This window comes from Sapajus apella, unplaced genomic scaffold, assembly GCF_009761245.1.
Source record: "Sapajus apella isolate SASKATOON/1434 unplaced genomic scaffold, GSC_monkey_1.0 scaffold6, whole genome shotgun sequence".
In the NCBI taxonomy this organism is placed as follows: domain Eukaryota; kingdom Metazoa; phylum Chordata; class Mammalia; order Primates; family Cebidae; genus Sapajus; species Sapajus apella.
Genome location: NW_022436946.1, coordinates 36,251,985 through 36,276,186, shown reverse-complemented (window position 1 = coordinate 36,276,186; position 24,202 = coordinate 36,251,985). Strand labels below are relative to the sequence as shown.

At 38.0% G+C, this 24,202-nt stretch overlaps 1 long non-coding RNA gene across 1 annotated transcript; it reads right to left on the bottom strand.

Moving 5' to 3' along the window:
- Positions 1-4,499: 4,499 nt before the first annotated feature.
- On the bottom strand, positions 4,500-23,530 carry LOC116549048. Its single transcript, XR_004267687.1, has 3 exons — positions 23,519-23,530; positions 19,840-19,844; positions 4,500-4,633 (listed from the first exon to the last, which is right to left on the bottom strand). It is a non-coding gene; the product is annotated as an uncharacterized LOC116549048 (long non-coding RNA).
- Between the last annotated feature and the right edge of the window lie 672 nt (positions 23,531-24,202).

The following is a 24,202-nucleotide window of genomic DNA, read 5'->3' as shown; positions in this document are numbered from 1 at the left end:
GCATCATTAGGTGATTTTGTTGTTGTGCAAATGTAAGCAAACATCAGTATACTTACAGGAACCTAGATGATATAGCCTACTACATATCTAGACTACATGGGATAGCCTATTGCTTCCAGGCTACAAACCTGGATAGCATGTTAACTGTACTGAGTTCTCTAGGCAATTGTAACATAATGGGGAAGATTTGTGTATGTAGGCACATCTAAACATAGAAAAGATACAGTAAAAATATGGCATAAAAAAATTTTTTTAAATGTATGCTTATATAGGACACTTACCATGAATGGAGCTTACAGGACTGGAAGTTGCTCTGGGTCAATGTTAGTGTGAAACTGACCCAGTTGTCCCATAGAGCTGGTGTTTATGGTCTCCTTAACTAAACATATAAATAGATCCTCCCAGTTTTAAAACTTGAAAAACTTATATTTATCTGAGTTCCTGTCACAGGAAACCAACCATCAGACCTCCCAGATAGTAGCAAGGAGCTTAAACTCATCAAATTACTTCATTTGGATGATGTTAGATCTCTCATCCCCATCATGATTGCCTAACTGACCACCTGCTTCCTATTGACCAACTCCTCTTTCCTATCCCCCTAATTCCTGTTTCCCCACACATCATTACATTTCTTCCCTGCTTTATAAATCCCTAATTTTACTGATCCAGAGAGATGGATTTGAGACTGATCTTCCATCTCCTTGGCAGTTAGTAGCACTTGATTAAAGTCTTCTTTCTTAGCAATATCCATTGGGTCAGTGATTGGCTTTCTGTGCAGTGTGCAGCAGGACCCAGATCGAAGCCCTGGTGTTTTGGTAACAAAAGAGTGGTGAGTTAATGTGAAGGCCTAAAACATTACTGCACACTGCTGTAGACTTTATAAACATTGTACTCCTAGGATAAACTCAATTTATTTTAAAATAGTTCTTTTTCTTCAATAATAAATTAACCCTAGCTTACTATAACTTTTTTATTTTATAAACTTTTTAATTTTTTTAAATTTTTTCTTTTTTTAAAGCACTTAGTTTAAAACACAAACACATTGTAGAGTGGTACAAAATATTTTATTTCCTTACATCTTTATTGCATAAACTTTTTTCCATTTAAAAAAATTAACTATTTTGTTAAAAGCTAAGACACAAGCACACACATTAGCCTCTGCCTACACAGGGTCGGGATCATCAATATCATTGTCTTCCACGTCCATATCTTGTCCCACCAGAGGTCTTCAGGAGCAATAACATACATGGCGCTGTTACCTCCTATGATGACAATGCCTTCTTCTGGAATACCTACTGTAGTCTCTGCCTGAGGCTGTTTTATAGCTAACATTTAAGAAAAAAAAAAAAACTAGAAGGAGTATACTCTAAAATACCAATAACAAACATTGTAAAGTAAATACATAAACCAATGACATAGTCACATATTATCATTACCAAGTATTATGGATTGCACACAATTATATGTGTTATATGTACCTTTATAAGATTGGCAAAGCAGTTGCCAATATCAGCACAAACATGTGAGCCATGTATTGCACTGTGACTTTAGGATGGCTACAATGTCAAAAGCAATGGAAATTTTTCAGCTCCATTATAATCTCATGAGACCAATGTTATATACACTCTGTCATTGACTAAAACATTATTATGTGGCACATGACTGTGTTAGCAAGCCCACCTTGCTGAGAGACCAAGCATCAGGTTCCCCAACAACAGTCTTGGTGAAAATGATATTTTCCTCTCCAACTGCCAAACTTTTGTGGATGTGTGTTTTTCTCAATAGATTCTAAATTCAGATAAGGGAAAGGGGGTCCCTGGTGCTGCATCCTCTAACATCCACTTATGTAATACTGGAACTCCTGCACATTCTTGTAGTCATCATAACAAATAGTCATATATTATACAGATGTTGTGCATCAGTAACCCTTTCCTATGTGTTTTAGAATGATAGTGGTAGGGCCATTCAAATACCTGTATCTTAAGTTCACCCGAAATAAACTAAAAATATTCTTTATTCTGTATGGGTTTGCTTCTGTTTCATTCTGTAGACAGTACTTGAAAGAAGAACTAGTCAGATTTTAGTTAGATCCTAAATGATCTTAGGCCCACTTTTCAGGACCTTCAAAGAGAGCCCATCACTGCCACCAATTATCACTAGTTGTTAACTTTCCATACATAACACAATATGAATTGCACCAAACTCTGTCTTCAATTGGCTTGTAGTCTGAAATAGGCCAAACCAAATAATACAGACTGCGTGGAAAATGGAAAATGTATTGATTAAGTAGTTAAGGGCACAGAAATATCTTCTTAACAGAGAGAATGAATTCCATGACTGCACGTCCTGATTTGAGTCTTAATTACACAAGGTAGAAATAAGATGGGGACCCATAATAGTGGTGTTCCCAGAGAAGAGGGGCATGGTACAACAACAGTATTATGCAGTAAGAAAAATTAAGTGTACATAAAATAATCAGCCATGTTTCTGAGAATTTTGATGCCTGAAGAGAAGAGGAGAGGGACAGAGCTGAAGTGTACTTGACAGAGAGGAGAGAGAATGACCTGAGGCCAGGAAGGTGGGAGGTAGGATGATACTGTCAGACAACATATACCAGGCTCTAGAAATTATTGTCAAAAGGGGACATAGCTTCCCTTGTCGATAGCCAGCCACCTGCTTTCACATGCATGCTTCAACCTCCATACAACCTTCATCACTTGCTTGCTAATGCCAGGAATTCTTTTATCTGCAAATGAAGGTATTTATAAAAAGTCAGATGAAGAATCATTGAATCCAAATATATATTGAGATCACAAATGGAACTCAATCACACTAAAATGTAGGCAGTTAATCAATCATTAGACTCCTCCTCTAATGAGGCAAGGACTGAAATATGAAGATGAAGACATGCATGCACTGGTTATACCTCAGTACCTCGCACAGCATCAGGAATAGCAGGTGCTAGACAAATATTTGTTGCCTGAAGAAGTCAATGAAGGAATGGAAATGGGGTAAGATAAAGAGAGAGAGAGGGTTGATCAGGAGGTGCTATGAAAAAGCAGGGAAGCAAGAGATAAAAGTGTGTGCATGCACACAGGTGAGGAGGGAATGGCTGGCCCATCCTGACAGACATTTCTCCAGGTGCTTTGTGTTTTTTCATGAATTTTTACAACAGTCATGTATGTAAACCATTAAATAATATGTTCAACTTGTCATAGCAGAAAATCCAACAGACAGCAGCTTAAACAAATAGGGGATTATTTTCCTATACAACTGCCTGACTTTTGTGGATGTATGTGTCTCTCAGTAGATTCTGAATTAAGGCAAGGGAAAGGGATACTTGGTGCTGAATCCTCTAAAATCCATACACACAATAGTAGGACTTCTGCACCTCCTTGTAGTCATCATAACAGATAGTCTTATGTTACACAGAAGTGTGTATCAATCACTCTTTCCTATGTGTTCAAGGTAACAAGGTCTATGGAGGTAGGTGAAGACTGGTGTTAGTTTAGTGTATCAACAAGTCTAGCAACTTTATGAGTCTGTTTTATAATATAGCAGCTTCAATTTCCTACCTGAGGTCCATATTCAGAGAGAAAAATAAAGAATAAGACAGAACCAGTGTATCTTTCTATTTTCTCAGGAAAGTAAGTCTCCAAGAATCCTCATCAGATTTCTACTTAGCACTCATTGGTTAGAGATGTGTCACCTTGTCCACTTTTCAGCAAAAATGTTCAGGAATACAAATCCTTTTTCTGGTCAGCTTGACATTCTGAATGAAATCTAGGTTTGGTTAGTAATGAAAAAAAGGTGAATAGATTTTGAGTAGGCAATAGTTTGCTAATGCAATGATAGAAAATTATCACAAATGCAGCAGCTCAAAATAACGTAATAGAAGAGAGTCTTTCCAAATGCAACACACACTTATTATATCCCAGTTTCTGTGAATGTGGAGTTTGGGGATGACTTCGCTGGGTCCTCTGCTCAGGATCTGACAAGGCTACAATCAAATGTCAGATGATCTGTGTTCCTTTACAGAGCTTGGAGTCCTCTTTCAAGTTCACATTGTCATTTACTGAATTCATTTCCATGCTGCTATATCACCAATGCTCTCAGGTCCTATAAGCTGCCCACACTGTCCTACCGTAAGGTCCTCCCTCTTCACACTGTGCACATCACAGCAGCTTGCGTTGAGATCAGCAACAGAGCCTCTATCTCTTTCCTTCTGTCTCTTTCTCTCTCCTCTCTCCCTCTCATCTGCTGATATGGTTTGTCTGTGTCTCTACTCAAATCTCATCTTCAATTGTGGCTCCCATAATTCCCATGTGTTGTGGGATGGAGCTGGTAGGAGATAATTGAATTACGGGGGCAGTTTCCCCCATACTGTTCTTGTGGTAGTGAGCAAATCTCACGAGCTCTGATGCTTTCATATAAGGAGTTTCCCTTTTGCTTCGCTCTCATTTTCTCTGTTTGCCTGCTGGGATGTAAAACGGCTTTGCTCCTCCTTGACTTCCACCATGATTGTGAGGCCTCCTCAGCCATGTGGTACTGTGAGTCAGTTAAACCTTTTTCTTTATAAATTACCCAGTCTCCAATATGTCTTTATCATCAGCATGAGAATGAATTAATACACCTGCCAAGATGAAGTCTCATATAACAAAATGTGATAATGGGAGTGACAGCCCATCACCTTTACAACATAACATCATCTAGTCAAGGGGGTGACATCCCATAGCTTTTGCCATATTCCTTTGTTTAGAAACACATTGACATGTAAGGAGAGGGGAATCAGACAAGGGCATGGATCACTAGTATTCCACAGGGGTTGTCCTAAGGTGTGTCTGCCACAGCAATAACGATGTAACAGAGAAACCAAAAGGGGTTTCATTGAAACTTAGAATTCTACTTAGGTCACCAGCCAATACTGTCTGAGAACTCCAGATGTCCGACTAGGTGAGCATTTTCTAAAATATCTTTTATAAGCATCACTTTTACAAGATAGTATCTGGTGTGTTTAGGAGAAACAGTTGTGGAATGCTAGAATAACTAAAGTTAAACAGGTTTCCTTAATTAAAAACTTTCTATCACTTTTATTGTAAATCTCATAGGAATGAAAGCCTTCCCAAATTAACCTGATGCTGCAACGCTTTTGTTCAGAAAACAATAATAGTAATAGCCAACAACCATCAAGCACGTTCTATGCCACAGGCATTATTCTACACAGGATCATGAGTCAATAATACTGAAGGGGCTGCCAGAGGCTGTGCGTGAGTGTGCTTGTGTGCATGGCACATGTGCTGCTATATGTAGCTCCAGGAAAATATATGCCAATATATTGGTAGTGCAGCTTCTCCTTCTCCTCCCTCCAACCTCCACAACTTCCAATCTCCCACCAATATCTGCAGCAAAGGGGCCTAGAAGAGGTAGTGACAAAAGGGTGAGAAGGATGAACTTGAAGCAGAGAAAAAAGACACCATTCCACACATCTTCAGACACAGGGAACATCATTTTAACAACCACTAAACAGCTCGGATCCAGATCTCTGATTCCAGGTCTATCACCTTGCTAGTTCTGTTGTGGCAATGCGTATTAAAGAAAAAGAGTGGCTGATTTGCTAATCACACATCCTGTAACAAGATCCATTCCTATCTAAAACTTTTATCTGAAGTAAAGGGATAGATCAGAAGCTGCAGCTTTTATAGTATTCTCCCTGAACTTACCAAGATTGCTTTATGTTTTTATTTTGTTACAATCTCCCTTAATTCCTGACTTCCTTTGGCTGGTTATCCATTCCCTGAGATTTGTTTTCTCAAAAGAAGTATTGAGGATGTTGTTAGCTGGCAGCCAGGAAGTGGGTGTCACCTCCACACAAGGTCAGCGGAGGGCTACAGTCAGCATCATGGGAAGGGGACTCTTAGCAAGGAAACATGGCTGTGCATTTCTCCAAGGCCACGTGACAAGCAAGAATCCTCTAGAGCTAGACAAGAGGAAATATTCCAGGAATGGCTTTGTGGTTGGCTGATCATTTGCACCAAGTCCTAAGAGAATTTTTAAGGAACCTGCCCAAGCTCAGCTTATCTATGTAAAAACTTTACTTGAATTCTTTGTTTCTTCATTTTCTACATTAAGATGTCAAAATGAAACATAATTGGGCAGTTAGCAGCATTGCAAAAGCAATGTACTAAGATGTAACCCATTCATAAATAAACCCTATTACTTAATAGTTTACATACAGAAAATTATTTTTAGCTTTTGAAAATAACCAAGGAAATTCTCAGAAAATTTTAGGAGAAAACCTCAAGAGAAAACCTCTCACAGACATGCAGGAGTCTGATAACAGTTTACAATATTCATCTGACCTAATTTTTTTTTACTTGTTGCAACATGGGCTTGCTCTAGATCATACTGTCTTTAATTGCTGCATTTGCTTTGCACTGGACTGTTTGCCTTTCTTCAGTTAACTGAAGGAATTTTCCTGCATGAAATGATACAAACAAAGGTCAGATATCTGGGACCAGAGTGTCAGCAGAAGCCCATGTTCTGGACTGTAAAGGGTAAATTACCACTGATCACAAAGAGAAAGAGAGAGAGTAATTGGGTCTTGGTTTTCTGTTTTCCTGCAGGAAGAGAATTGTGTTTTTCACATGTCCATTTCCACTTAAGGAAATTGTAAAACACATAGCAGATTACAGTTTTCAAACATTCTGAATTACCTTCATTATCTGCATTTTAAAAGCGAAAGTCTTTTTCTGAACGTGTTAATTCCTGAGCTTCTATCATAATCTTCTTTCTCACTATGCAAGGATTTCTTCCCAGCACATGTTTGTGTATTTTGAGGACTAACTAGTATTTCAAACTTCAGTATTCTGGCTTTTCTTTACCAACACTAATGAGAATTATTCTTGGATAACGTTGTGCATTAATTATGGCTCCAGAGAGCAAGAATCTATTCAAGTTCAAGTTAGGTTAATTCTAATTAGCACAAAGGTTAGAGATTGAATTTGAAAAGCTACTGTAGTAAGCCATGAACCAACCAGGAAAACCACAGGTTTTCTCTATGTGTAGTGATATACTGTTTGCTTATTTGTTAACACAAGCCGTAGCTCAGCAAGGGGCTGGATCATCAAACAGCAATGAGACCTGGAAAGGATGTGGATAGTCGGACAGGGGCAGGGAGAAGAAAGTGCATTAATAGGAATTAACAGAAAATATATTGTATAATCAATCCCTCAACTCAGAAGGTAGCAACCTTTTCCTGTCAAAAGTCAGATAGTAAACATTTTAGGCTGTGTGGACCACATTCAATCTCTGCAGCCAATTGTTCTTTGTTTATTTTTCTTAGAATGCTTTAAAAGATAAAAGCTATTTTTAATTCTTAGACCGAACACAAACATGCCAGACTGGGCCAATGAACTGTAGTTTGTGAACCCTGCTTAGTCCATTCACACACAGCCATTAAAATTGAACTTTTAAAAAAATACATTCAGAAATAAAGACTCCTGGTTGTTTAAAAATAATTCAGTCAGGTCACGGTTCTAATATGAGAAAACTTCTAGGTTATTAAAATATAATCCAGGTTGGGCGAGGCGCTGTGACTCACGCTTGTAATCCCACCACTTTGGGAGGCCAAGGTGGGCAGATCACTTGAGATCAAGAGTTCAAGGCCCGCCTGGCCAACATGGTGAAAGCCCATCTCTACTAAAAATACAAAAATTGGCTGAATGTGGTGCTGCGGGCCTGTAATCTCAGCTACTTGGGATGCTGAGACAGGAGAATTGCTTGAACTCAGGAGGCAGAGGGTGCAGTGAACTGAGATCATACCACTGCACTCCAGCCTGGGTGACAGAGCCAGACTCCATCTCAATAATAATAATAATAATAATAATAATCCAAGGTTTAAGTCAAAGAGACAGATGTATTTGTCAGTTTTTGTTTTCTTCCACACCTCCCAAAAGGATGTGTGATTTTGATAAAAATATTTTTTTATTTTTTAGGACTGTGAGAAACTGTCTGGGCTTAGAGAAACTCTGTCAATCTTGGATTGAGTGCCTATTCTCCTTCATACAGTTATAAGAAATAATATTACAATGTCCAAACCTTTCAGTTACAAATCATAATATACAAAAGTATATAATACAACTTGTTATTTAACCACTCTTATTTATTACTGAAAAGTGATAGTGTACAGTTAAGATAATTGTCCACACAAATGAAGCAGAATATTCTTATCATTTATATTTATCAAAATATAATGCTGTAGTATCGGCCTGGTTTTATGAATGAGTTACCTTCATGTCTATATTTCATTTTATATTAGACCAAGGGCAATTTCTAGCCCAACTCTTTAACCATTGCCCTAACCCCACCCCTTAAACACCATCCCTGTGCCATTTTTTACTCCCATTTTACAGCTTATGTCCTTTCCCTTAATTCTCATAAAGTTTTCACATATAGTTTTACTTTTGAATGTCACACTAAATAGCATGGATTGAATTGTGTGCCCCCAAAAATTCGTATGTGAAAGCCCTAACCTCCAGTGCCTGCGAGTCTGATTATATTTGAAATTTGGAGATGAAGTCTTGAAAGAGGTAACTAAATTAAAATGAAGTCACTAGGGTGGGCCATAATACCATATGACAGGACCTTGTAATAAGAGATTAGGACACAGACCACACTTCAGAAGGATGACCATGTGAGGACACAGTTAGAAGGTGGCTATCTTCAAGCCAAGGAGAGAGGCCTCCGGAAAAAAACAAACTGCCAACGCATTGATCTTGGACTTCTAGCCTCCAGAATTGTGAGAATATAAATTTCTGTTGTTTAAGTCATCCAATGTGTGGTATTTTATATGACAACCCTAGGAAATTAATACCCTGGATAAATTACAAACTTTCAATATGGAGAAACAGCCCAGACATGTGCATAACAGTCAGAGGTTCCAAAAAGAAGAGCTTTTAAAATCAAGATTCTAGTCAAGTTATTTACTTCCTGATGGTAAATTGCAACCATTAAAAAATAGAGACGTGTTATAAGGATTAATGAGATCACATTGGCTAAGTGCTCCTTTAGAGATAATTCCATAATTTACCACCTGGGCACATGATTTTTAAAAACCTAGTTTTCTTTCATGTGCAATGTATAGTCAGCAACACCAGCAGCCTTCATTAATCTTCTTTCTTTCTTTTTTTTTTTTTAATTAACTAATGTTGTTATAGGAAGGGGTGTTATGAATCAAGCCTAAAAATAAGGAATCTTAAATAAATGGAGAAAAGGCAGATAACTAAGAAGGCAAAGGAGAAATTGATTTCTATCATTTTTACTTAATACATTTACCTTATATCCAAATTCCACCAAATTCATTTGTCAGTCTACATAAGAAAAGAGAATGGAAAAAAAATTTCAGAAGAAGATCAAATCAGAATAAGATCTACTGGATGGACATTTCTTTGAACCTCAATTTCTCCATCTGCAAAATGCAATGACAAGCTTCCTTTTAACAATTACATCTAAGTAGTTCAGACCTACATGTCTATTGAGAGCAGGCAAACAGACAAAATATTTAAAATAATAATAATTTCTTCATAAAAGCATCAAAGAGATAATAAGATACTGAGGAACTATTGGTTGAAAATCTGGAAGACAAGATCCCAGAGAGTAGGGCCAGGACTCAAAGCTACTTCTGCTCTGAAGTCATCTGCTGATTTATTAAAAATAAAAACTGTGGCAAAACTGAGCTGGGGTTTTGGCAGAGTTAGAAACTAGAAAATGAAAATTTTAATCTCAAGGTCTACCAAAGCTGGGGACTCTGATAAACTATCCTCCATGTACTAGTCAGCTTAGAATGCCATAACCAAATATCACAGAAGGTTTAAATAACAGAAATTTATTTCTAACAGTTCTGTGGGGGTGGAAGTCCAAGACCAAAGTCCTGACAGGATTTAGTTCCTGCCGAGGGCCCTCTTTCTTGCTTGTATATGGCTGTCTTCTTCTTGCTGTGTTTTCGCACTGCAAAGAGAGCAAGCTCTTTGGTATCTTATAGGGACACTAATCCTATCAGATTGGTGCCCCACCCTTATGACCTTAATTACTTCTTTACTCCAAATACAGTCATACTGAGGGTTAGGGCTTCAACTTATGAATTGTTGGAGAAGTAGAGTGGAGACATAATTCAGTCCATAGCACCCAGTTAACCTGAAACCTCATAGCCTCTGAGCAAGGAAGCTTGGAAGTTACTCAGCTCTCCCACAGATCTGCAGTGTTCCGGGTGGTCCAGAGAACAGGCCTTGAACTAAAATCAAGAGATTCTCAGAGGCTCTTGGGAGCACTACATGTCTGGATCAATGGTGGCTCAACAAGTGTTCCTTCACAACAGACTTTATTTTTAAATACACCCTTTCATATGTGTGTCATATTTCACTTACAGAGGGCTTCTTGGTGTAGTTATAATGCCTGCCTCTCAGGTTTATTATTGGAATTTAATGTTCACATCAACGATTCAGCATAGTTTCTGATGTTTGCTCGATAAGTCTTTGTGTCCTTTTCCTTATCTCCACTTCCTCTCTCAGTTTTGGACGGTTTCTTCTTCCCACCGACCTCGTCTCCCTGTAGTACTCAACCTCCTCTCTTAGCTTAGCTGTTCTGAGTCATGTCACATGGGAAATAGTGTAAGGAAGGGCAAAGGGAAGTCATGAAAACATCACGACCACCTGAGGACATGAGTTCCAAAACTTTTCTTAAAGTGGTCAATTTGGAAAGCTTGTTATAATATTCGCAAAGCCATCTATTTTTAATACTTCCATTAATAGACGTTGAGCAGATTATATGCAACCAAAACTTGCCAGGTGCTGGACAGAGTTGAGAAGAAGTTGGAGAATGATTCCTGCCCCCTTGTAACTAAAGAGAATAAATGAAAACATATTCCAGCTTAGAGAAATAAGGGGACTCAGAGAAGACTATGTGAGGGAAGTAGGACCTTAAATGGGAATTAAGAGCGAAAGACACTAGAAGTGCCAAGGAAAGAACAAGGAGGATGCTGCCCAGGAGAACAAGGGCTGTAATGCAGAGGATGGAAGTAGAGGAAATGCTGGCTGGAAGATAACAGTAAACACGTGAATTGAGTGCCTACTATGTGCTGTGTACTTTACTACACATTTTACAGATGGTCTCCTGCTTTGTAGGCCTCGAAAAGCCTTATCAAGGAAACATTAGCGTCATTTCACAGATAATATATTGAGACTTAAAACGGCCATACAAGAGCCTGTAAGTAGTAGTAAAGCTAGAATTTAATGCCAGGCCTGTAGGACATTAAAGGCTGTGTTCTTAACCACTACCCGAGACCACATTTCATTAGGATCTTATCATGGAAAGCCTGTCAAGGAAGGCAAATATGGGCTATAGGCAACAGCCAAATGGGAGCCACACATTAGGGATTCTTGAGGAAGAAAATGAAATGCTAATAGCATTTCTTGTATCTTGACAATGGAGGAAAATAGAATTTGTTTGTGACCAAGTATGTTGGACCAAATAGAAGATTGTGGGGTCTATCCAGGATCTAATATGCTTTGGTTTTCAACCAAGGGGTTGGCCATAAAAACAGAAGGCAATGGTTGAATCTAAAAATGAGTTTAAAGAAAGAAAATAAGGAAATGTTGACATTGGCTAGACAGATGAAGGAGACAAGAAAGTCAAAGGAAATCTCAGAGATAGACCAAAAAAATGTAATACTGATAAGCAGACAATAGGGCAAGCAAACTCTATGAAGAGAAAGAGAGCTTGGGTTTAATGTGTTCAGTTTGAGGTGATTATAGGATTTCTGAGGGTAGGTTTATCATAAGCATTGAGAAAACCTTGGATAAGAGACAATTGGTTAGATGCCGAGGAAGGAGTTAAGCATGAGAAGCCTCCGGTGTAGGTAGGATAACTGTTGGTACTTTGTAAAGCCTCAGAAGGTGCTTATAGGAAAGAGACAGCAAAAGTTCAAAATGACAAATAATAAGAAAATTCAGCCCAGCTGTCACTTTACCTAAATGGCTCTACTTTTCATGTTTTGCCCTCAATTCACTAACTGCTAGGCATGGATATCATAATGCTACATCCACTTCCTAATTTCTGCCCATGTTTGTTTGTATAGCTGTGTTTATACATTTAATCCTGCTCTACTTCATACCATCTCAAATCATAAGGACAATAATGACTAGAGTCTGTCCACTTTAGTCTATACAGCACTGATTGAGGTGATATACCTTTATACCATGTTATTTCAAGGTAAAGATGAGATTAAACTCAATTACATTGAAGATTAAATTCCATTAAGTCAGCTTTTCCAATGAAACTGACCTCACAACTCCTTTGCATGGCCTTTGTTTCATTACTTTGGATAAAAGCTGAGATGCTATTTTTTTTTTTTTTAAAAAAGCAAAAACCCAAAATCCAAAGATTCAACAATGTGGAATTTTATTTTTCACTCACATTCTAGTTCAAAAGGAGCAGTTAGTCTGTTGAGATAGCTCTGACATCCTCAACTTACGGCTTCCATCTTAGGCACTAAGGTGGCAGTGCCAGCACCTGGGATCTGGAAAGCTGTTGTAGCTTCCGTTTTTTGGGAATGGATACGGAATATACACACACCACTTCTGCTCACACTTCGCTGATCAGGACTTAGTTATATAACTCAGGGCTAGCTCAAGGAAGGCTGGGAAATCCAGCTTCTAGCTGGATGGCCTATGGCCAGCTGAAATAGAAGGGGAGCTGGAAGATCAAGGTTAATTTCTGAAAAGAAGTTTAGAATCATTAGCAAATTCTACCACATCTGGATTCAGATTCTCTCCTCACCCTGCTGCTCCTTATTCAGCACAACTTTTTTCTTTGGGTAGCAAACTAATTTTTAAAGCAGCAAATCCACTTTATACTGTTGTTTTCAAATGTAACATGTTATTATTTAAAAGAGCTTAAAGCAGAACAACTAAGGTTGAAATTAGGAAGTAAGCCGCCAGAATATATATCTGACCCTCCTCGCTTCCTTCCCCCATCTCACTTTGTGGGAACCTCTTGATTTTGAGAAATAAAATTTGGAAACTGCTTTCACAGTGTTTATTATCAAAAAAGACTATGCTATGCTATCAAATGTGACTAGTGAAAATCGTTCTCTCCTATATAAATAATGAAAAGACCTTTTCAAATCCTGGTTTACATTCACCCTGTCAGCAAAGTGCACACCCATAGATATGAGTTCAGAGCCATTTCCCAGCATGAGAGGGCTTCTGGCTCTGCAGAACACGCTGCCACGCATGAATTAATCATCACATTGATGCAGAGTGAAGAAGGAAGCTATTTCTGCAATTTTCCCCACAAATCTAATCTTGACAAATGAAATAATGTTACATCTCATTAGCTAATAAACTGTCTGGATTGGAGTTACATGTAAGGACAGAAATGAGCTCAAATTATGCCCGATACTCTTGGAAACAACTTTTCTTCTTCATTCAAGAATGGAAGGGGATGTTGTAACTTTGATTGGATTTAATTTAAAAAAAAAAAAGTACAGAGAGGAAAAAACTAAAACAAATTCCAATAGAAAAGTCAATAGAGCTCAAACAAGCAAGCGAACAAAAACTAAGAAATATTCATTTCAGCTGCTAATTCTATAGCCTCAATTACTGAAATCTAAGAAAACACGGTAAATACCTTGATGCCTTGGGGCTGTCTCTGGTTATTTAAAGTCATCTCAGCCAAAACAAGGCCATGAAGTTTGGGGTTTTCTGATTTCACCAAGTAATTTTTGTGTTGTTACCACTTGGAGCTTATATTTTATTCTAGATATGTTGCATAATGGAATTAATCATTTTGATTATAGGCAATTTTAAAAATATTTAATTTCTTCTTTTTAAGGAATTATGCCATAGTTTCTCATTTATTCCCGTATTCCCTGACAAAAAGTTTCTGGTGAGGAAATCCCTTCTTAAAATGCCCATGTGTGGAATACAAATCATTTTGCTTCAGATTGTTAACGTAAGAGTAAGTTGTGTTCACCCAGTTGTTAATAAAATTCCTAGGCTGAGTTCAAAATGGGTTATGCCAATGCTTATCAAGGGAGTTCTTAGCAGGATGACCTCATTACCTGAATCAACAAAATACATGAGCTTTATTACAATGTAGCTTCATAATGGTCCAAGAGCGTTTGTTTATAGATTATTAACAGTGTCTTTACACGATTACCTGTTTTCAAATAGAAAACTCGAAATATTGATACACTTTAAATATATTTGTGAGGCTACGCATGGTGGCTCACTCATGTAATCCCAGCACTTTGGGAGGCCAAGGTGGGCAGATCACTTGAGGTCAGGGTGTTTGAGACCAGCCTGGCCAACATAGTGAAACCTTATCTCTAGTAAAAATATAAAAATTAGCCAGGCATGATGGCACACAACTGTAATCCCCGCTACTAGGAAGGCTGAAGTAGGAGAATCACCTGAACCTGGAAGCAGGGGTTGCTGAGATCATGCCACTGCACTCCAGCCTGGGTGTCTGTCTCAAAGTACATATGAGAATAAAGTTTTTTTGTACTTTATGAGAGCTTTTACTTCTAATATTTAAGGACCAAATTAAAATGAAACATATTAGAATATCTACCACTTGACATTTTGTTTCAATTTCAATTGTTTTAATTTGCACAGAACGGAACTTCGTGCCAAAACTTATCCAAGAAAATATTAGGGTTTCAGATAGTGCTTTACATGATTTCTATCAAACAGTATTTAGATGAACAAAATACTGTTTTGCAAGTCCTAGTCCCTGGAGAGCCATGAATAAACCACTTGTACTCAGGAGAGAGAATCCATGGAAACAATTCTGCCTACAAGAATGCAATGTGTTATTTTTCTAACAATTCATGTTCTAGGTGTTTGATCAAACCAGTAATTAAGCTATCTGAGCACTAAAGAGATAAAATCAGATTAAAATCATATTATGGCACCTGGTCAACCACTTCTCCAAATAAAAACAAGAAGGGTGTCAATAATCCCTTTTTAAAGATGCCAGATGCTTCAGCTCTTAAGATAAATATAAATAACATTTAACAAGTCCTAGCTCATAGAGGCAATGCCTTCTGTAGTGTATCCTACAGCACTCACAATAAATTTCCTTTAGCCGGTATCTTTCTTGCTTGCTTTATTTTTTCAAGTGTGCACATGTGTATGTGCATGCACACACATAATAAGTGTTTTGAAGTTTATCCCTGTATGAAATCATAGCCTATTATTATAGTAAAATACCCTAAACTTCAAGAGGACAGGAATAATGTCTTTCTTATGCACCTCCAATCCCTAGTGCTTGGCACAAAGCAGAAGCTAAGTATTTTTTGATAAATTAGTGAATTAATAAACTGTTGCCATGATTTTTACTTTCACACTCTCTTTCATTCTCCATAAAAACTGCTTTTGTCAAGGTCACCAATAACTTCCATTGCTAAATACAGCTGTCAGTTCTCAGTCTTCATCATAATTGACTCATCCACTGATTTGACAAGGTCGATCACTGCCTCTTCTTTGATGGTCTGCTTCTCACTTCATTGTTCACTCTTTTCAAGCTCTTTCACTGGTTCCTTTTCTCCCTGAGCTTTGAATGTCAGGGATCTTCAGGATTTGAGTAGTGGCGTTCTTTTCTTTTTTCTTCAATGACTTCACTCAGTCTCATGGCTTTAAATGACATCACTAACTTCCAAATGTTTACTATAGCCTAGACATCACTCCTGAACTCCAGGACTGTCCATTACTTATTGACATCCCTACTTGGATATCCAATAGTCATCTCAAACTTAACACTTCCAAATTTGAATTCTTACTTTCCCCAAAAAACAAACCCCCTTCTGGTCCAAATATGCTCTATGTGCACTTCTCTCCATATCACTTGGTGGTTTTCTCTCCTCTAGATGCTCAGGTATTTGCTATTCCTACCACTAGGACAGCTGGAGGTGCCACCCAGATGCAGGACAAATGGCTTCTCCCTTCCTTGAATTTTTATTCTTCCATCACGTTTTCCATTGGCATATCTGATCTGGAAACCAGCTGGCAAAAGAATCAGGAAACAGCAGTTTGCAAGCTTCCAGCCCCTTGGTAAAGAGGAGAGTTTAGAATGGAAGTGTGGAGCCAAACACCTGCAGACATTATCCACTGTGGCCTTCTGATTGGCCTCCCCATTTCCACCTTTACCCCAGTCTATCTCTACACTGCACTCAAAGACGTTTTTAAATGCAAATCAGATTATGTCACTCCTCTGCTAAAATAAAATAAAATAAAATAAAATAAAGCTCACTTGCTCTTCATTTTACATTTTACTGAGTAAAAGACAATGTACTTACAGTTGGCTGTAAACGATGTGTGATCTGCCCCCTGTGATCTTTCTGACTTTCTCCATTGTTAGCTCTACACTAGCAGCTACAGGAGACTTCATGCTGTTTCTAGAATACAGGCACAATCTCTTTTGCCCTTGACGCTGGTTGTTTGGAAACACTCTCTCTAGGTGGCAATTTGCATAACTCTTCACCTCTAAGTCTTTGCTCAATTGTTACTTTGCTAGTTAGGCCTATTTTAAATTATAACCCTCTGCACCCCCAACATTTTTAATACTCATTTCTATTACTTTGTTGTTGCTTTGAGAAATTAGCTTGTGTTTTTTTTATTAGCCATTACATAATACACACACACACACACACACACACACACACAGATATAGCAATATACCAACAAAAAGACTAGAAGCAAATACTAAACAGGTTACACTCTAAAACAATGTTTAAACATCAGACTTTCATAAACAGGCAATTCCAGAAAACTACAATTTTAGCACTATTATCTTATATATTTTAGTTTTACAAATCATTTTCATGTATACTATAGGTCATTTAACTTCTTTATTGCCTGTTGACCCTTAACTATGATTACTTTTTCCATAATACTATTTTTATGAGGCTACTGTGTAATTATTCTTTAGTTTTGTGAGTATTATTGTATGAATTTAATATTTCTCTTTCATCACTGTTTAAATAATGTCTTTATTTTTAATTATTTTGGAAGTATATATTACTATTAATTATATTCACTACATTATATAATAGATATCCAGAACATATTTGTCATATTTAGCTGAAACTTTAAACCCTTTTACCAACATCCACCCCAGGCCCAAATCCCGCCCCCCCCCACCGATTCTGGCAACCACCATTCTACTCTGCCTCTATGAGTTTGACTTTCTTAGAGTCCACATAAGAAGTGAGATCAAGCAGTATTGGTCTTTCCGTACCTGGCTTAGCTTAATATACTGTACTCCAGGTTTCCTTGTTGTTGCAAATGACTTTTTATCCTAAGTCTTAGTGGCATTTCTATATGTTTGTGTGTGTATGTGTATGTATTAAGTTTTCTTTATTAATTCACCTTTTAATGGACATTTAGGTTGATTCCATATCTCAGCTATCGTGAATATTGCTGTAAAAAACTTGGCAGTGCAGGTATCTCTTCAATATACTGATTTTATTTTTTTGATACATACCCAGAAGCAGATTATGTAACAGTACTATTTTTAATTTTTGAGAAACCTTCACACTGCTTCCATAATGGCTGTACAAATTTACATTCCCACCAACAGTGTACAAGTGTTCCCTTTTCTCCAGTGTACAAGTGTTGAATCCTCTCCAACACTAGTTATCATTCATATTTTTGGTAGTAGCCATTCTAACAGTTGTGAGGTGATAGATCATTGTGATTTTAATTTGCATTTCTCTAATGATTAATGATATTGAGCATCAAAAAATATATCTGTTGACCATTTGTGTGTATCTTTTGAGAAATTCCTGTTCAGATCATGTATCCATTTTTTAAATTGGAGATTATTTATTTTCTTGCTGTTGAGTTGTTTGAGATTTTTATATAATTTATTAGAAGTATGTTTTAAAAATATTTCCTCCCATTCCATAGGTTGGCTCTTCATTCTGTTGATTATTTCTCTTACTATGTAGAAACTTTTCAATTTGAAGCAATCCCATTTGTCTATTTTCGTTTTTGTTATCTGTGCTTTGGGAGTCATATTCAAAATTTATTACCCAGCCCAATATCAAAGAGCTTTTTTTCCTGTGTTTTTTTTCTAGTAGTTTTACAATTGTGTGTCTTATGTTTAAGTCTTTAATTCATTTTGAGTGATTTCTGTATGAGCGGTAAGACAAGAGTTTAATTTCTTTCTCCTGAATGTGAATATCTGGTTTTCCTAACATCATTTATTGAAGAGATTGTCCTTTCCCCATTGTGTATTCTTGGCACTTTTGTCTCAGATCATTTAACTATAAATGTTTGGATTTATTTCTCTCCACAGCAAGGTTTTCTATTATGTTCCATTGGAATATATGTCTGTTTTTATGCCAGTACTATGCTGTTTTGATTATTATATTTAATCTACTTTGCGGATCTTTGCAGTTCATGGACCTGAATGTTCATTTTCCTCTCCAGGTCTGGGAAGTTCTCTTCTATTATTTCTTTAAATAAACTTTCTTCCCCTTTCTCTACACCTTTTGGAAATTCCATAATATGCATGTTGGTTCGCTTGATCTTGCTCTATAATTCCTATAGGCTCTCTTCACTATTTTAAATTATTTTTTCTTCTCTGGGTAATTTCAAACGACCTGTGCTTGAGCTCTCATTTTTTCCTTCTCTGTAATTAAATCTGCTGTGGAAGCTCTTGATAGAATGGTTTAATTAAGTCATTGTATCCTTAGCTCTGGAGTATCTATTTGGTTCATTTTTGTGGTTCTTTCTCTTTGTGGAACTTCTCAGTTTGTTCATGTATTATTTTCCAAATCTTATTTAGTTGTCTGCACTCTCTTATAGCTTACTGAACTTCTTTAGGATGATTATTTTACGTTCTTTTTCAGGTGGTTTGCAAATCTCGATTTCTCTGCAGTCAGTTCCTGATGGTTTGTTTTATTTCTTTGGTAGTTTTACAATCAGTTTCCCTGATTGTTCACGATCTTTGTGGCCATATGTTCATGTCTATGCATTTGAAGAAGTAGCCATTTATTCCAGTCCTTATGGATTGGTTTCATTAGGGAAAGCCCTTAACCAATCAGTTGGCTGAGATTTGTGTGCCCTCTGACAGGGTCTGTGAGAGATCTTGCTGCTCAAGTCCTCAGGCAGGCTGGCCTGGTGCCTAGGTCAGCAGCTGGGCAGGCTTGGTGCCTGGGCCAACAAAGCCAGCCTGGAACCTGGTTTTGAAACATTGGGCCTGGATCCTGGGTACATGGGGGTTGGCCTGATGCCAGGATCCACTAAGGTAGACCTGTTGACTGGGTCTGTTGGATCAGGCCAGGAGCCTGAATCTATGGGGTGGGTTTAGAGCTCATATTTATGAGGGCCAACCTTGTGCCAGGGTAAGCCTTGAGCTTGATTCCACAAGGACTTGCCTGGCACTGAGAAGGGCCTGGTACATGGATTCTCAGGAACCAGCCTGGAGCCTGAATCCATGTGGGCAGGCTCGGGTCTTGGGACCATGAGTGCCAGCCTCAATCCTGGATCTACTGTGACAATCCTGGAAACTAGGTCTGCGGGGGCCAGTCTGGTACCAGGGTATACTATGGAAGGCCTGGACCCTGGATCCACTAAAGCAGGTTTGGACTCTGGGCCGACTGCTGCTGACCAGCCTGGAGCCTGAAACTTGTCTGTTTTGTTTTTGTTTTGTTACATTTTGTTTTGTTTAACATAGCTCATATCATCTTCTAACCCACAGAATAATTTTAATGCTTAGTTTCTCATGTGTCTGCTTTTTGTTTTGTTTCTTTGAGATTAAATCTCACTCTGCGACTCAGGCTAGACCACAGCGGTGAGATCTCAGCTCACTGCAACCTCTGCCTCCCAGGTTCAAGTGATTTTCCTGCCTCAGCCTCCCAAAGAGCAGGGATTACAGGTGGGCACCACATGCCCAGCTAATTTTTGTATTTTTAGCAGAGACAGGGTTTCACCATGCTGGTCAGGTTGGTCTCAAACTCCTGATTTCAAGCGATCCACTGCCGCATCCTCCCAAAGTTCTAGGATTACAGGCTTGAGCCACTGCATCCAGACTATTTCATGGTTGTTTTTCAATTATCTCTTCCAGCATAAAAAGTTAAACTCCACAAAGCAAAAATTCTTGTTTGTTCAGTGACATTTCACGAGCCTATGCCAGTGTTTTAGCAGTTAAAAATCAATTTCCCACATGCTTAACCTAATGCTCCTCAGGAAAGGTCTATTCATAACCAAGCAATTGGTTTGCATGAATGATCAACATAACAAGTCAGGTAACTCTTTCATTGCTTTTCTAACAGATAGCTTCACAGGAGGAAAAATAGAGAAATGGTATCATCATGCAATGGTAGAAAGGCTATGAAATGACAAAATCAAGCATTTTACTAAAGATCTCTCTCATCCGCAAATAACAGAAATTCAATCAAATTGGCTTAAGCCAAAAGTTAATTTATTGCATGCATTAACGGAAAAATTCAGGAATAGTTCTGGAAATGGTGTAACTGCATTCAGACACTCTAGTGGTAACTACAGAAATCAGTCTCTCTTCTCTTGAACTCCCAACCTCAGGTGATCTGCCCACCTTGACCTCCAAAGTGCTTGGATTACAGGCGTGAGTCACCATGCCCGGCTAGTCTCTCTTCTCTACATGACTTTTTCTTCTGTGATGGCTTTAATCTCTGACCATGTCAGAGATTAAAATTGTTGTTACTCTAGTGGTAACTCCCCATCTGTTGCCAAATCTGGCCTCCAGTAAGAATAGGTTACCTTCTGCCCACAAGGACCATGATGGAAAAAAAAAAAAAAAATGCCTCTATCCCAGTGGTTCCAACAAAGTGCCTTGACTGACTTTCACTGACCTGGATGAGTCCATGGCCTCCCTGAACTATTCATTCAGTGTTCACAAACCCTGGTTTGGGTCATGCCCTGTTCATCAGTCAGGCCAGGGACTGGAGTGAATCTCACTCAGACCAAGATAAATGGCTTCAGTCAAAGGCTTTTACCAAAAGAAGGGGCTATGGGCTGCCATTACAACTATATTATGAAGTGGCTGGAGTTCTGAGGAAAAGTTAACAATATATTCAGAGTTAAGAGATAGGAAATGAGGCTGGAAAATTAGGGTAAAGTTTGATTGCAAAAAGGCTTTTTTTTATTTTTTAATGAGAAAAGAGCTGGATAAGGTCTCAGGAGGCCTGAGTTCTATTTCCAAATCTTACAAGAACTATCTGTGTTACCTTGCCAAGTAACTTAATATCTCTATAAATGTTTCCTCAACTCTGAAATAATAAATTACATTAAAAGAATTTTCATGTTTCCCACCAGCTGCCAGCTGACATTTTCAAGTGGGGCAAGCTAGGTGCTGCAGCCGGCTCATGTCTACTTACTGCACACTCATTTATCATCACATGAGGGAAGGAAGAGGGAAACACCTGCTCCCTTCCCCCTTGTTGCTGGCCAGGGACACTGTTTAGCACCCATTCCTAGTGTTGTAAAGGATCCTGGGAGATGTTGAAATTAATTCTAAACAAAGAACTGGGTTCTTGCCTGTGCTTCCAAAATCTGGTTATGCTTCAGCATTACCTGGAAAGCTCATAAAAATATAGATTCCTTAGCCCACTTGTAAGGTATTGAATGGGATTCATGAATTTATATTTTCACAATTTTTGTTGTCTTTTCCTTTTTCCACTTTCTAGTCTTAGATGTGGCAGTTTTCTTTTGATCAATATTATTTAATAGTAACCAAAAATTTTATGTATCTACATGCTGAGAGATCTTGGTTTGGAAATATGCATCCAGAAAACATAGTGCATGTTGTTTGACACTAAAATATAGGAGGCAAAAGAAACATCACAATCACCAATATATTTGAATGTTTTATGCAGAGGAGAAGTATTCATTTGATGAGAATTATGATTAATATATACAGCACATATCATCTTTATTCTGTCAGTTTCAGAGAACTAGTCATAACTCTGCAATTTTCACCTAACATCCAAGTCACAATAAGAATGAAAGCATTCTTCCCATATTTTCAGTCATTGATTTTCTTCAAAACATCTGTAGAATCTTAAATAATATGATAATGGTAAATAATTCTGTATCAATTATGTCTAATACATATGTAGTACATCTGTTCTTTTTTGTGATGCATTTTTTACATATTACTATATTCGATCAAGTTCTTAAGTTTATAAATCAATAATCAACTTTAGTCTTAATTTTTCTCAAAATATTTCTCTTAGATTAGCCAATATTTCGATTTTTAAAAGCTCATTCATTTAGATCTAATCAAATTAGCCACACAGAAAGCCTGGGTTCTGAGGAAATGAAATCTCAAACACAGACATGTTTACCTGAAATTGTTTAGTCATTCTGACTTCCTTCCTGTCTGAGTGAGCATGTGCATTGGTATTTGTCAAGAAATAGTTAACTTCTTCATGATGCATGTTCTTGAGTACTGTAGGAGTTCTGAGAAAGCTGAGGTAAGAAGTAAACATAACATTTCCTTCATACAAATGTAATAAAACAAACAATAGGCACACATACAAAAAATACACAGGATCAACATGAGAACTGCCCTAAAAAGATTTTAAGTAAATTTTTATTTGCTTAAAATGATTACTTCAGGTTAGACGGGAAGTTTCCAAACATCAAATTAATTTTAACTTTGCTATGAGAAAAACCTAGGGCTGGGCATGGTGCCTCACAGCTGTAATCTCAGCACTTCGTGAGGCCAAGGTGGGACGATAGAGACCAGTCCAGGCAATATAGTAAGACCCCATCTCTACCAAAAAAAAAAAAAAATTACCCAGACATAGTGATACATATCTGTAGTCCCAGATACTTGTAGGGCTGATGTGAGAGGATCAATTGAGCCTAGGAGCCATGATTGCATCACTGTACTCCAGTCTGGGTGACAGAGCAAGACCCTGTCAAAAAAAAAAAAAAAAAAAGAGAAAGAGAGAGAGAGAGAGAGAAAAAGGAAAAGAAAAACCTTGAAGAAATATATTCCTTCTTTGCACTCCAGCATAATGCAGCTGTGTCATTCTTTAACAAGACATCTCCTTGCTAGGGCTATTGTAAAACAGAACTAACATTTCAAGTCACAAGGTTGTTCATTCATTAATTTTAATCAAATATTTATTTAGCTTCTATTATGTGCTAGAAGGCTTGGTACTGGGAGATTGTTAATACCTTCTGTATAAACCAAGATCAATACTGTAACAGTTTTTAAAGTAGTTTTGGAGACTACGTAGTTGTCACAGCCCTCCGAATCAGAGGAGGGCTCAGAAGTACCTCAAGGCCCCTCCTAGTCAAATACATTCCATAGCAGAACCCACATGGATGTGCAGCACTTTCCCACACTCATATAGCACATCCTCTGTGCCCAACACTGCCCTTATTCCAGCTCTGGAGACAGAGAGGAAAATCAGATTTAGGCTCTTCCTCCAGGATTTCCCATACTAGTGAGGGAGATGGACATGTAAAAACTTGTAGGTGTGTGACAGAAGCTACAATAGTTGCCAGTGCAGAGTGCCAGAGCATCAGAGAAGACAAGCTCCAACTCTCATGGCAGTGGAGGAGCTGAGAAGGATATGAAGAGGGGCATAGAGAGAATACTCTGCACATGGCAGAGGGAAGTATTGGTGCAAATGCACAAACGAGCATGGCCCGTTTGGGCCAAGCAGCTCTGAATGTTTTGAAGAAAAGTAAATATGAGTTGGGGGAATGAAGAGAGAGGAATATAAAAGGAGAAGAATGTGGTAAGAATTGACGCTGGGCCAGATAAGGAGAGGGTTTATTTGCTTTGAAAAGGCTTTTGCGTATTACCTAAAAGCTAAGGGTAGAGTCAGGCTCAATTTTAGATATTTCCCTCCACTAATGTGGGATACATTAAAGTGAGGAAATCTGAAGTTACGAAAGAGGGTTAGAAGGCTTTTTCTATCCAGAGAAACTTCATGAAAGGGGACTACCAATAGGAATAAAGGGGAGATGGGTTTGAGGTAACCAATTTGAGGAGGAAAATTCAAGGGAAGGAGAAATCACAGATTCCTGGAAGTTTTCCTGTTGGACAAAACTACATGGATGGTGGCAACATCACTAAACACAACAGGAAGAAGTAAAGGCATGAGGGATGCAGAGAAAGGGAAGATACTGAGTTCAGT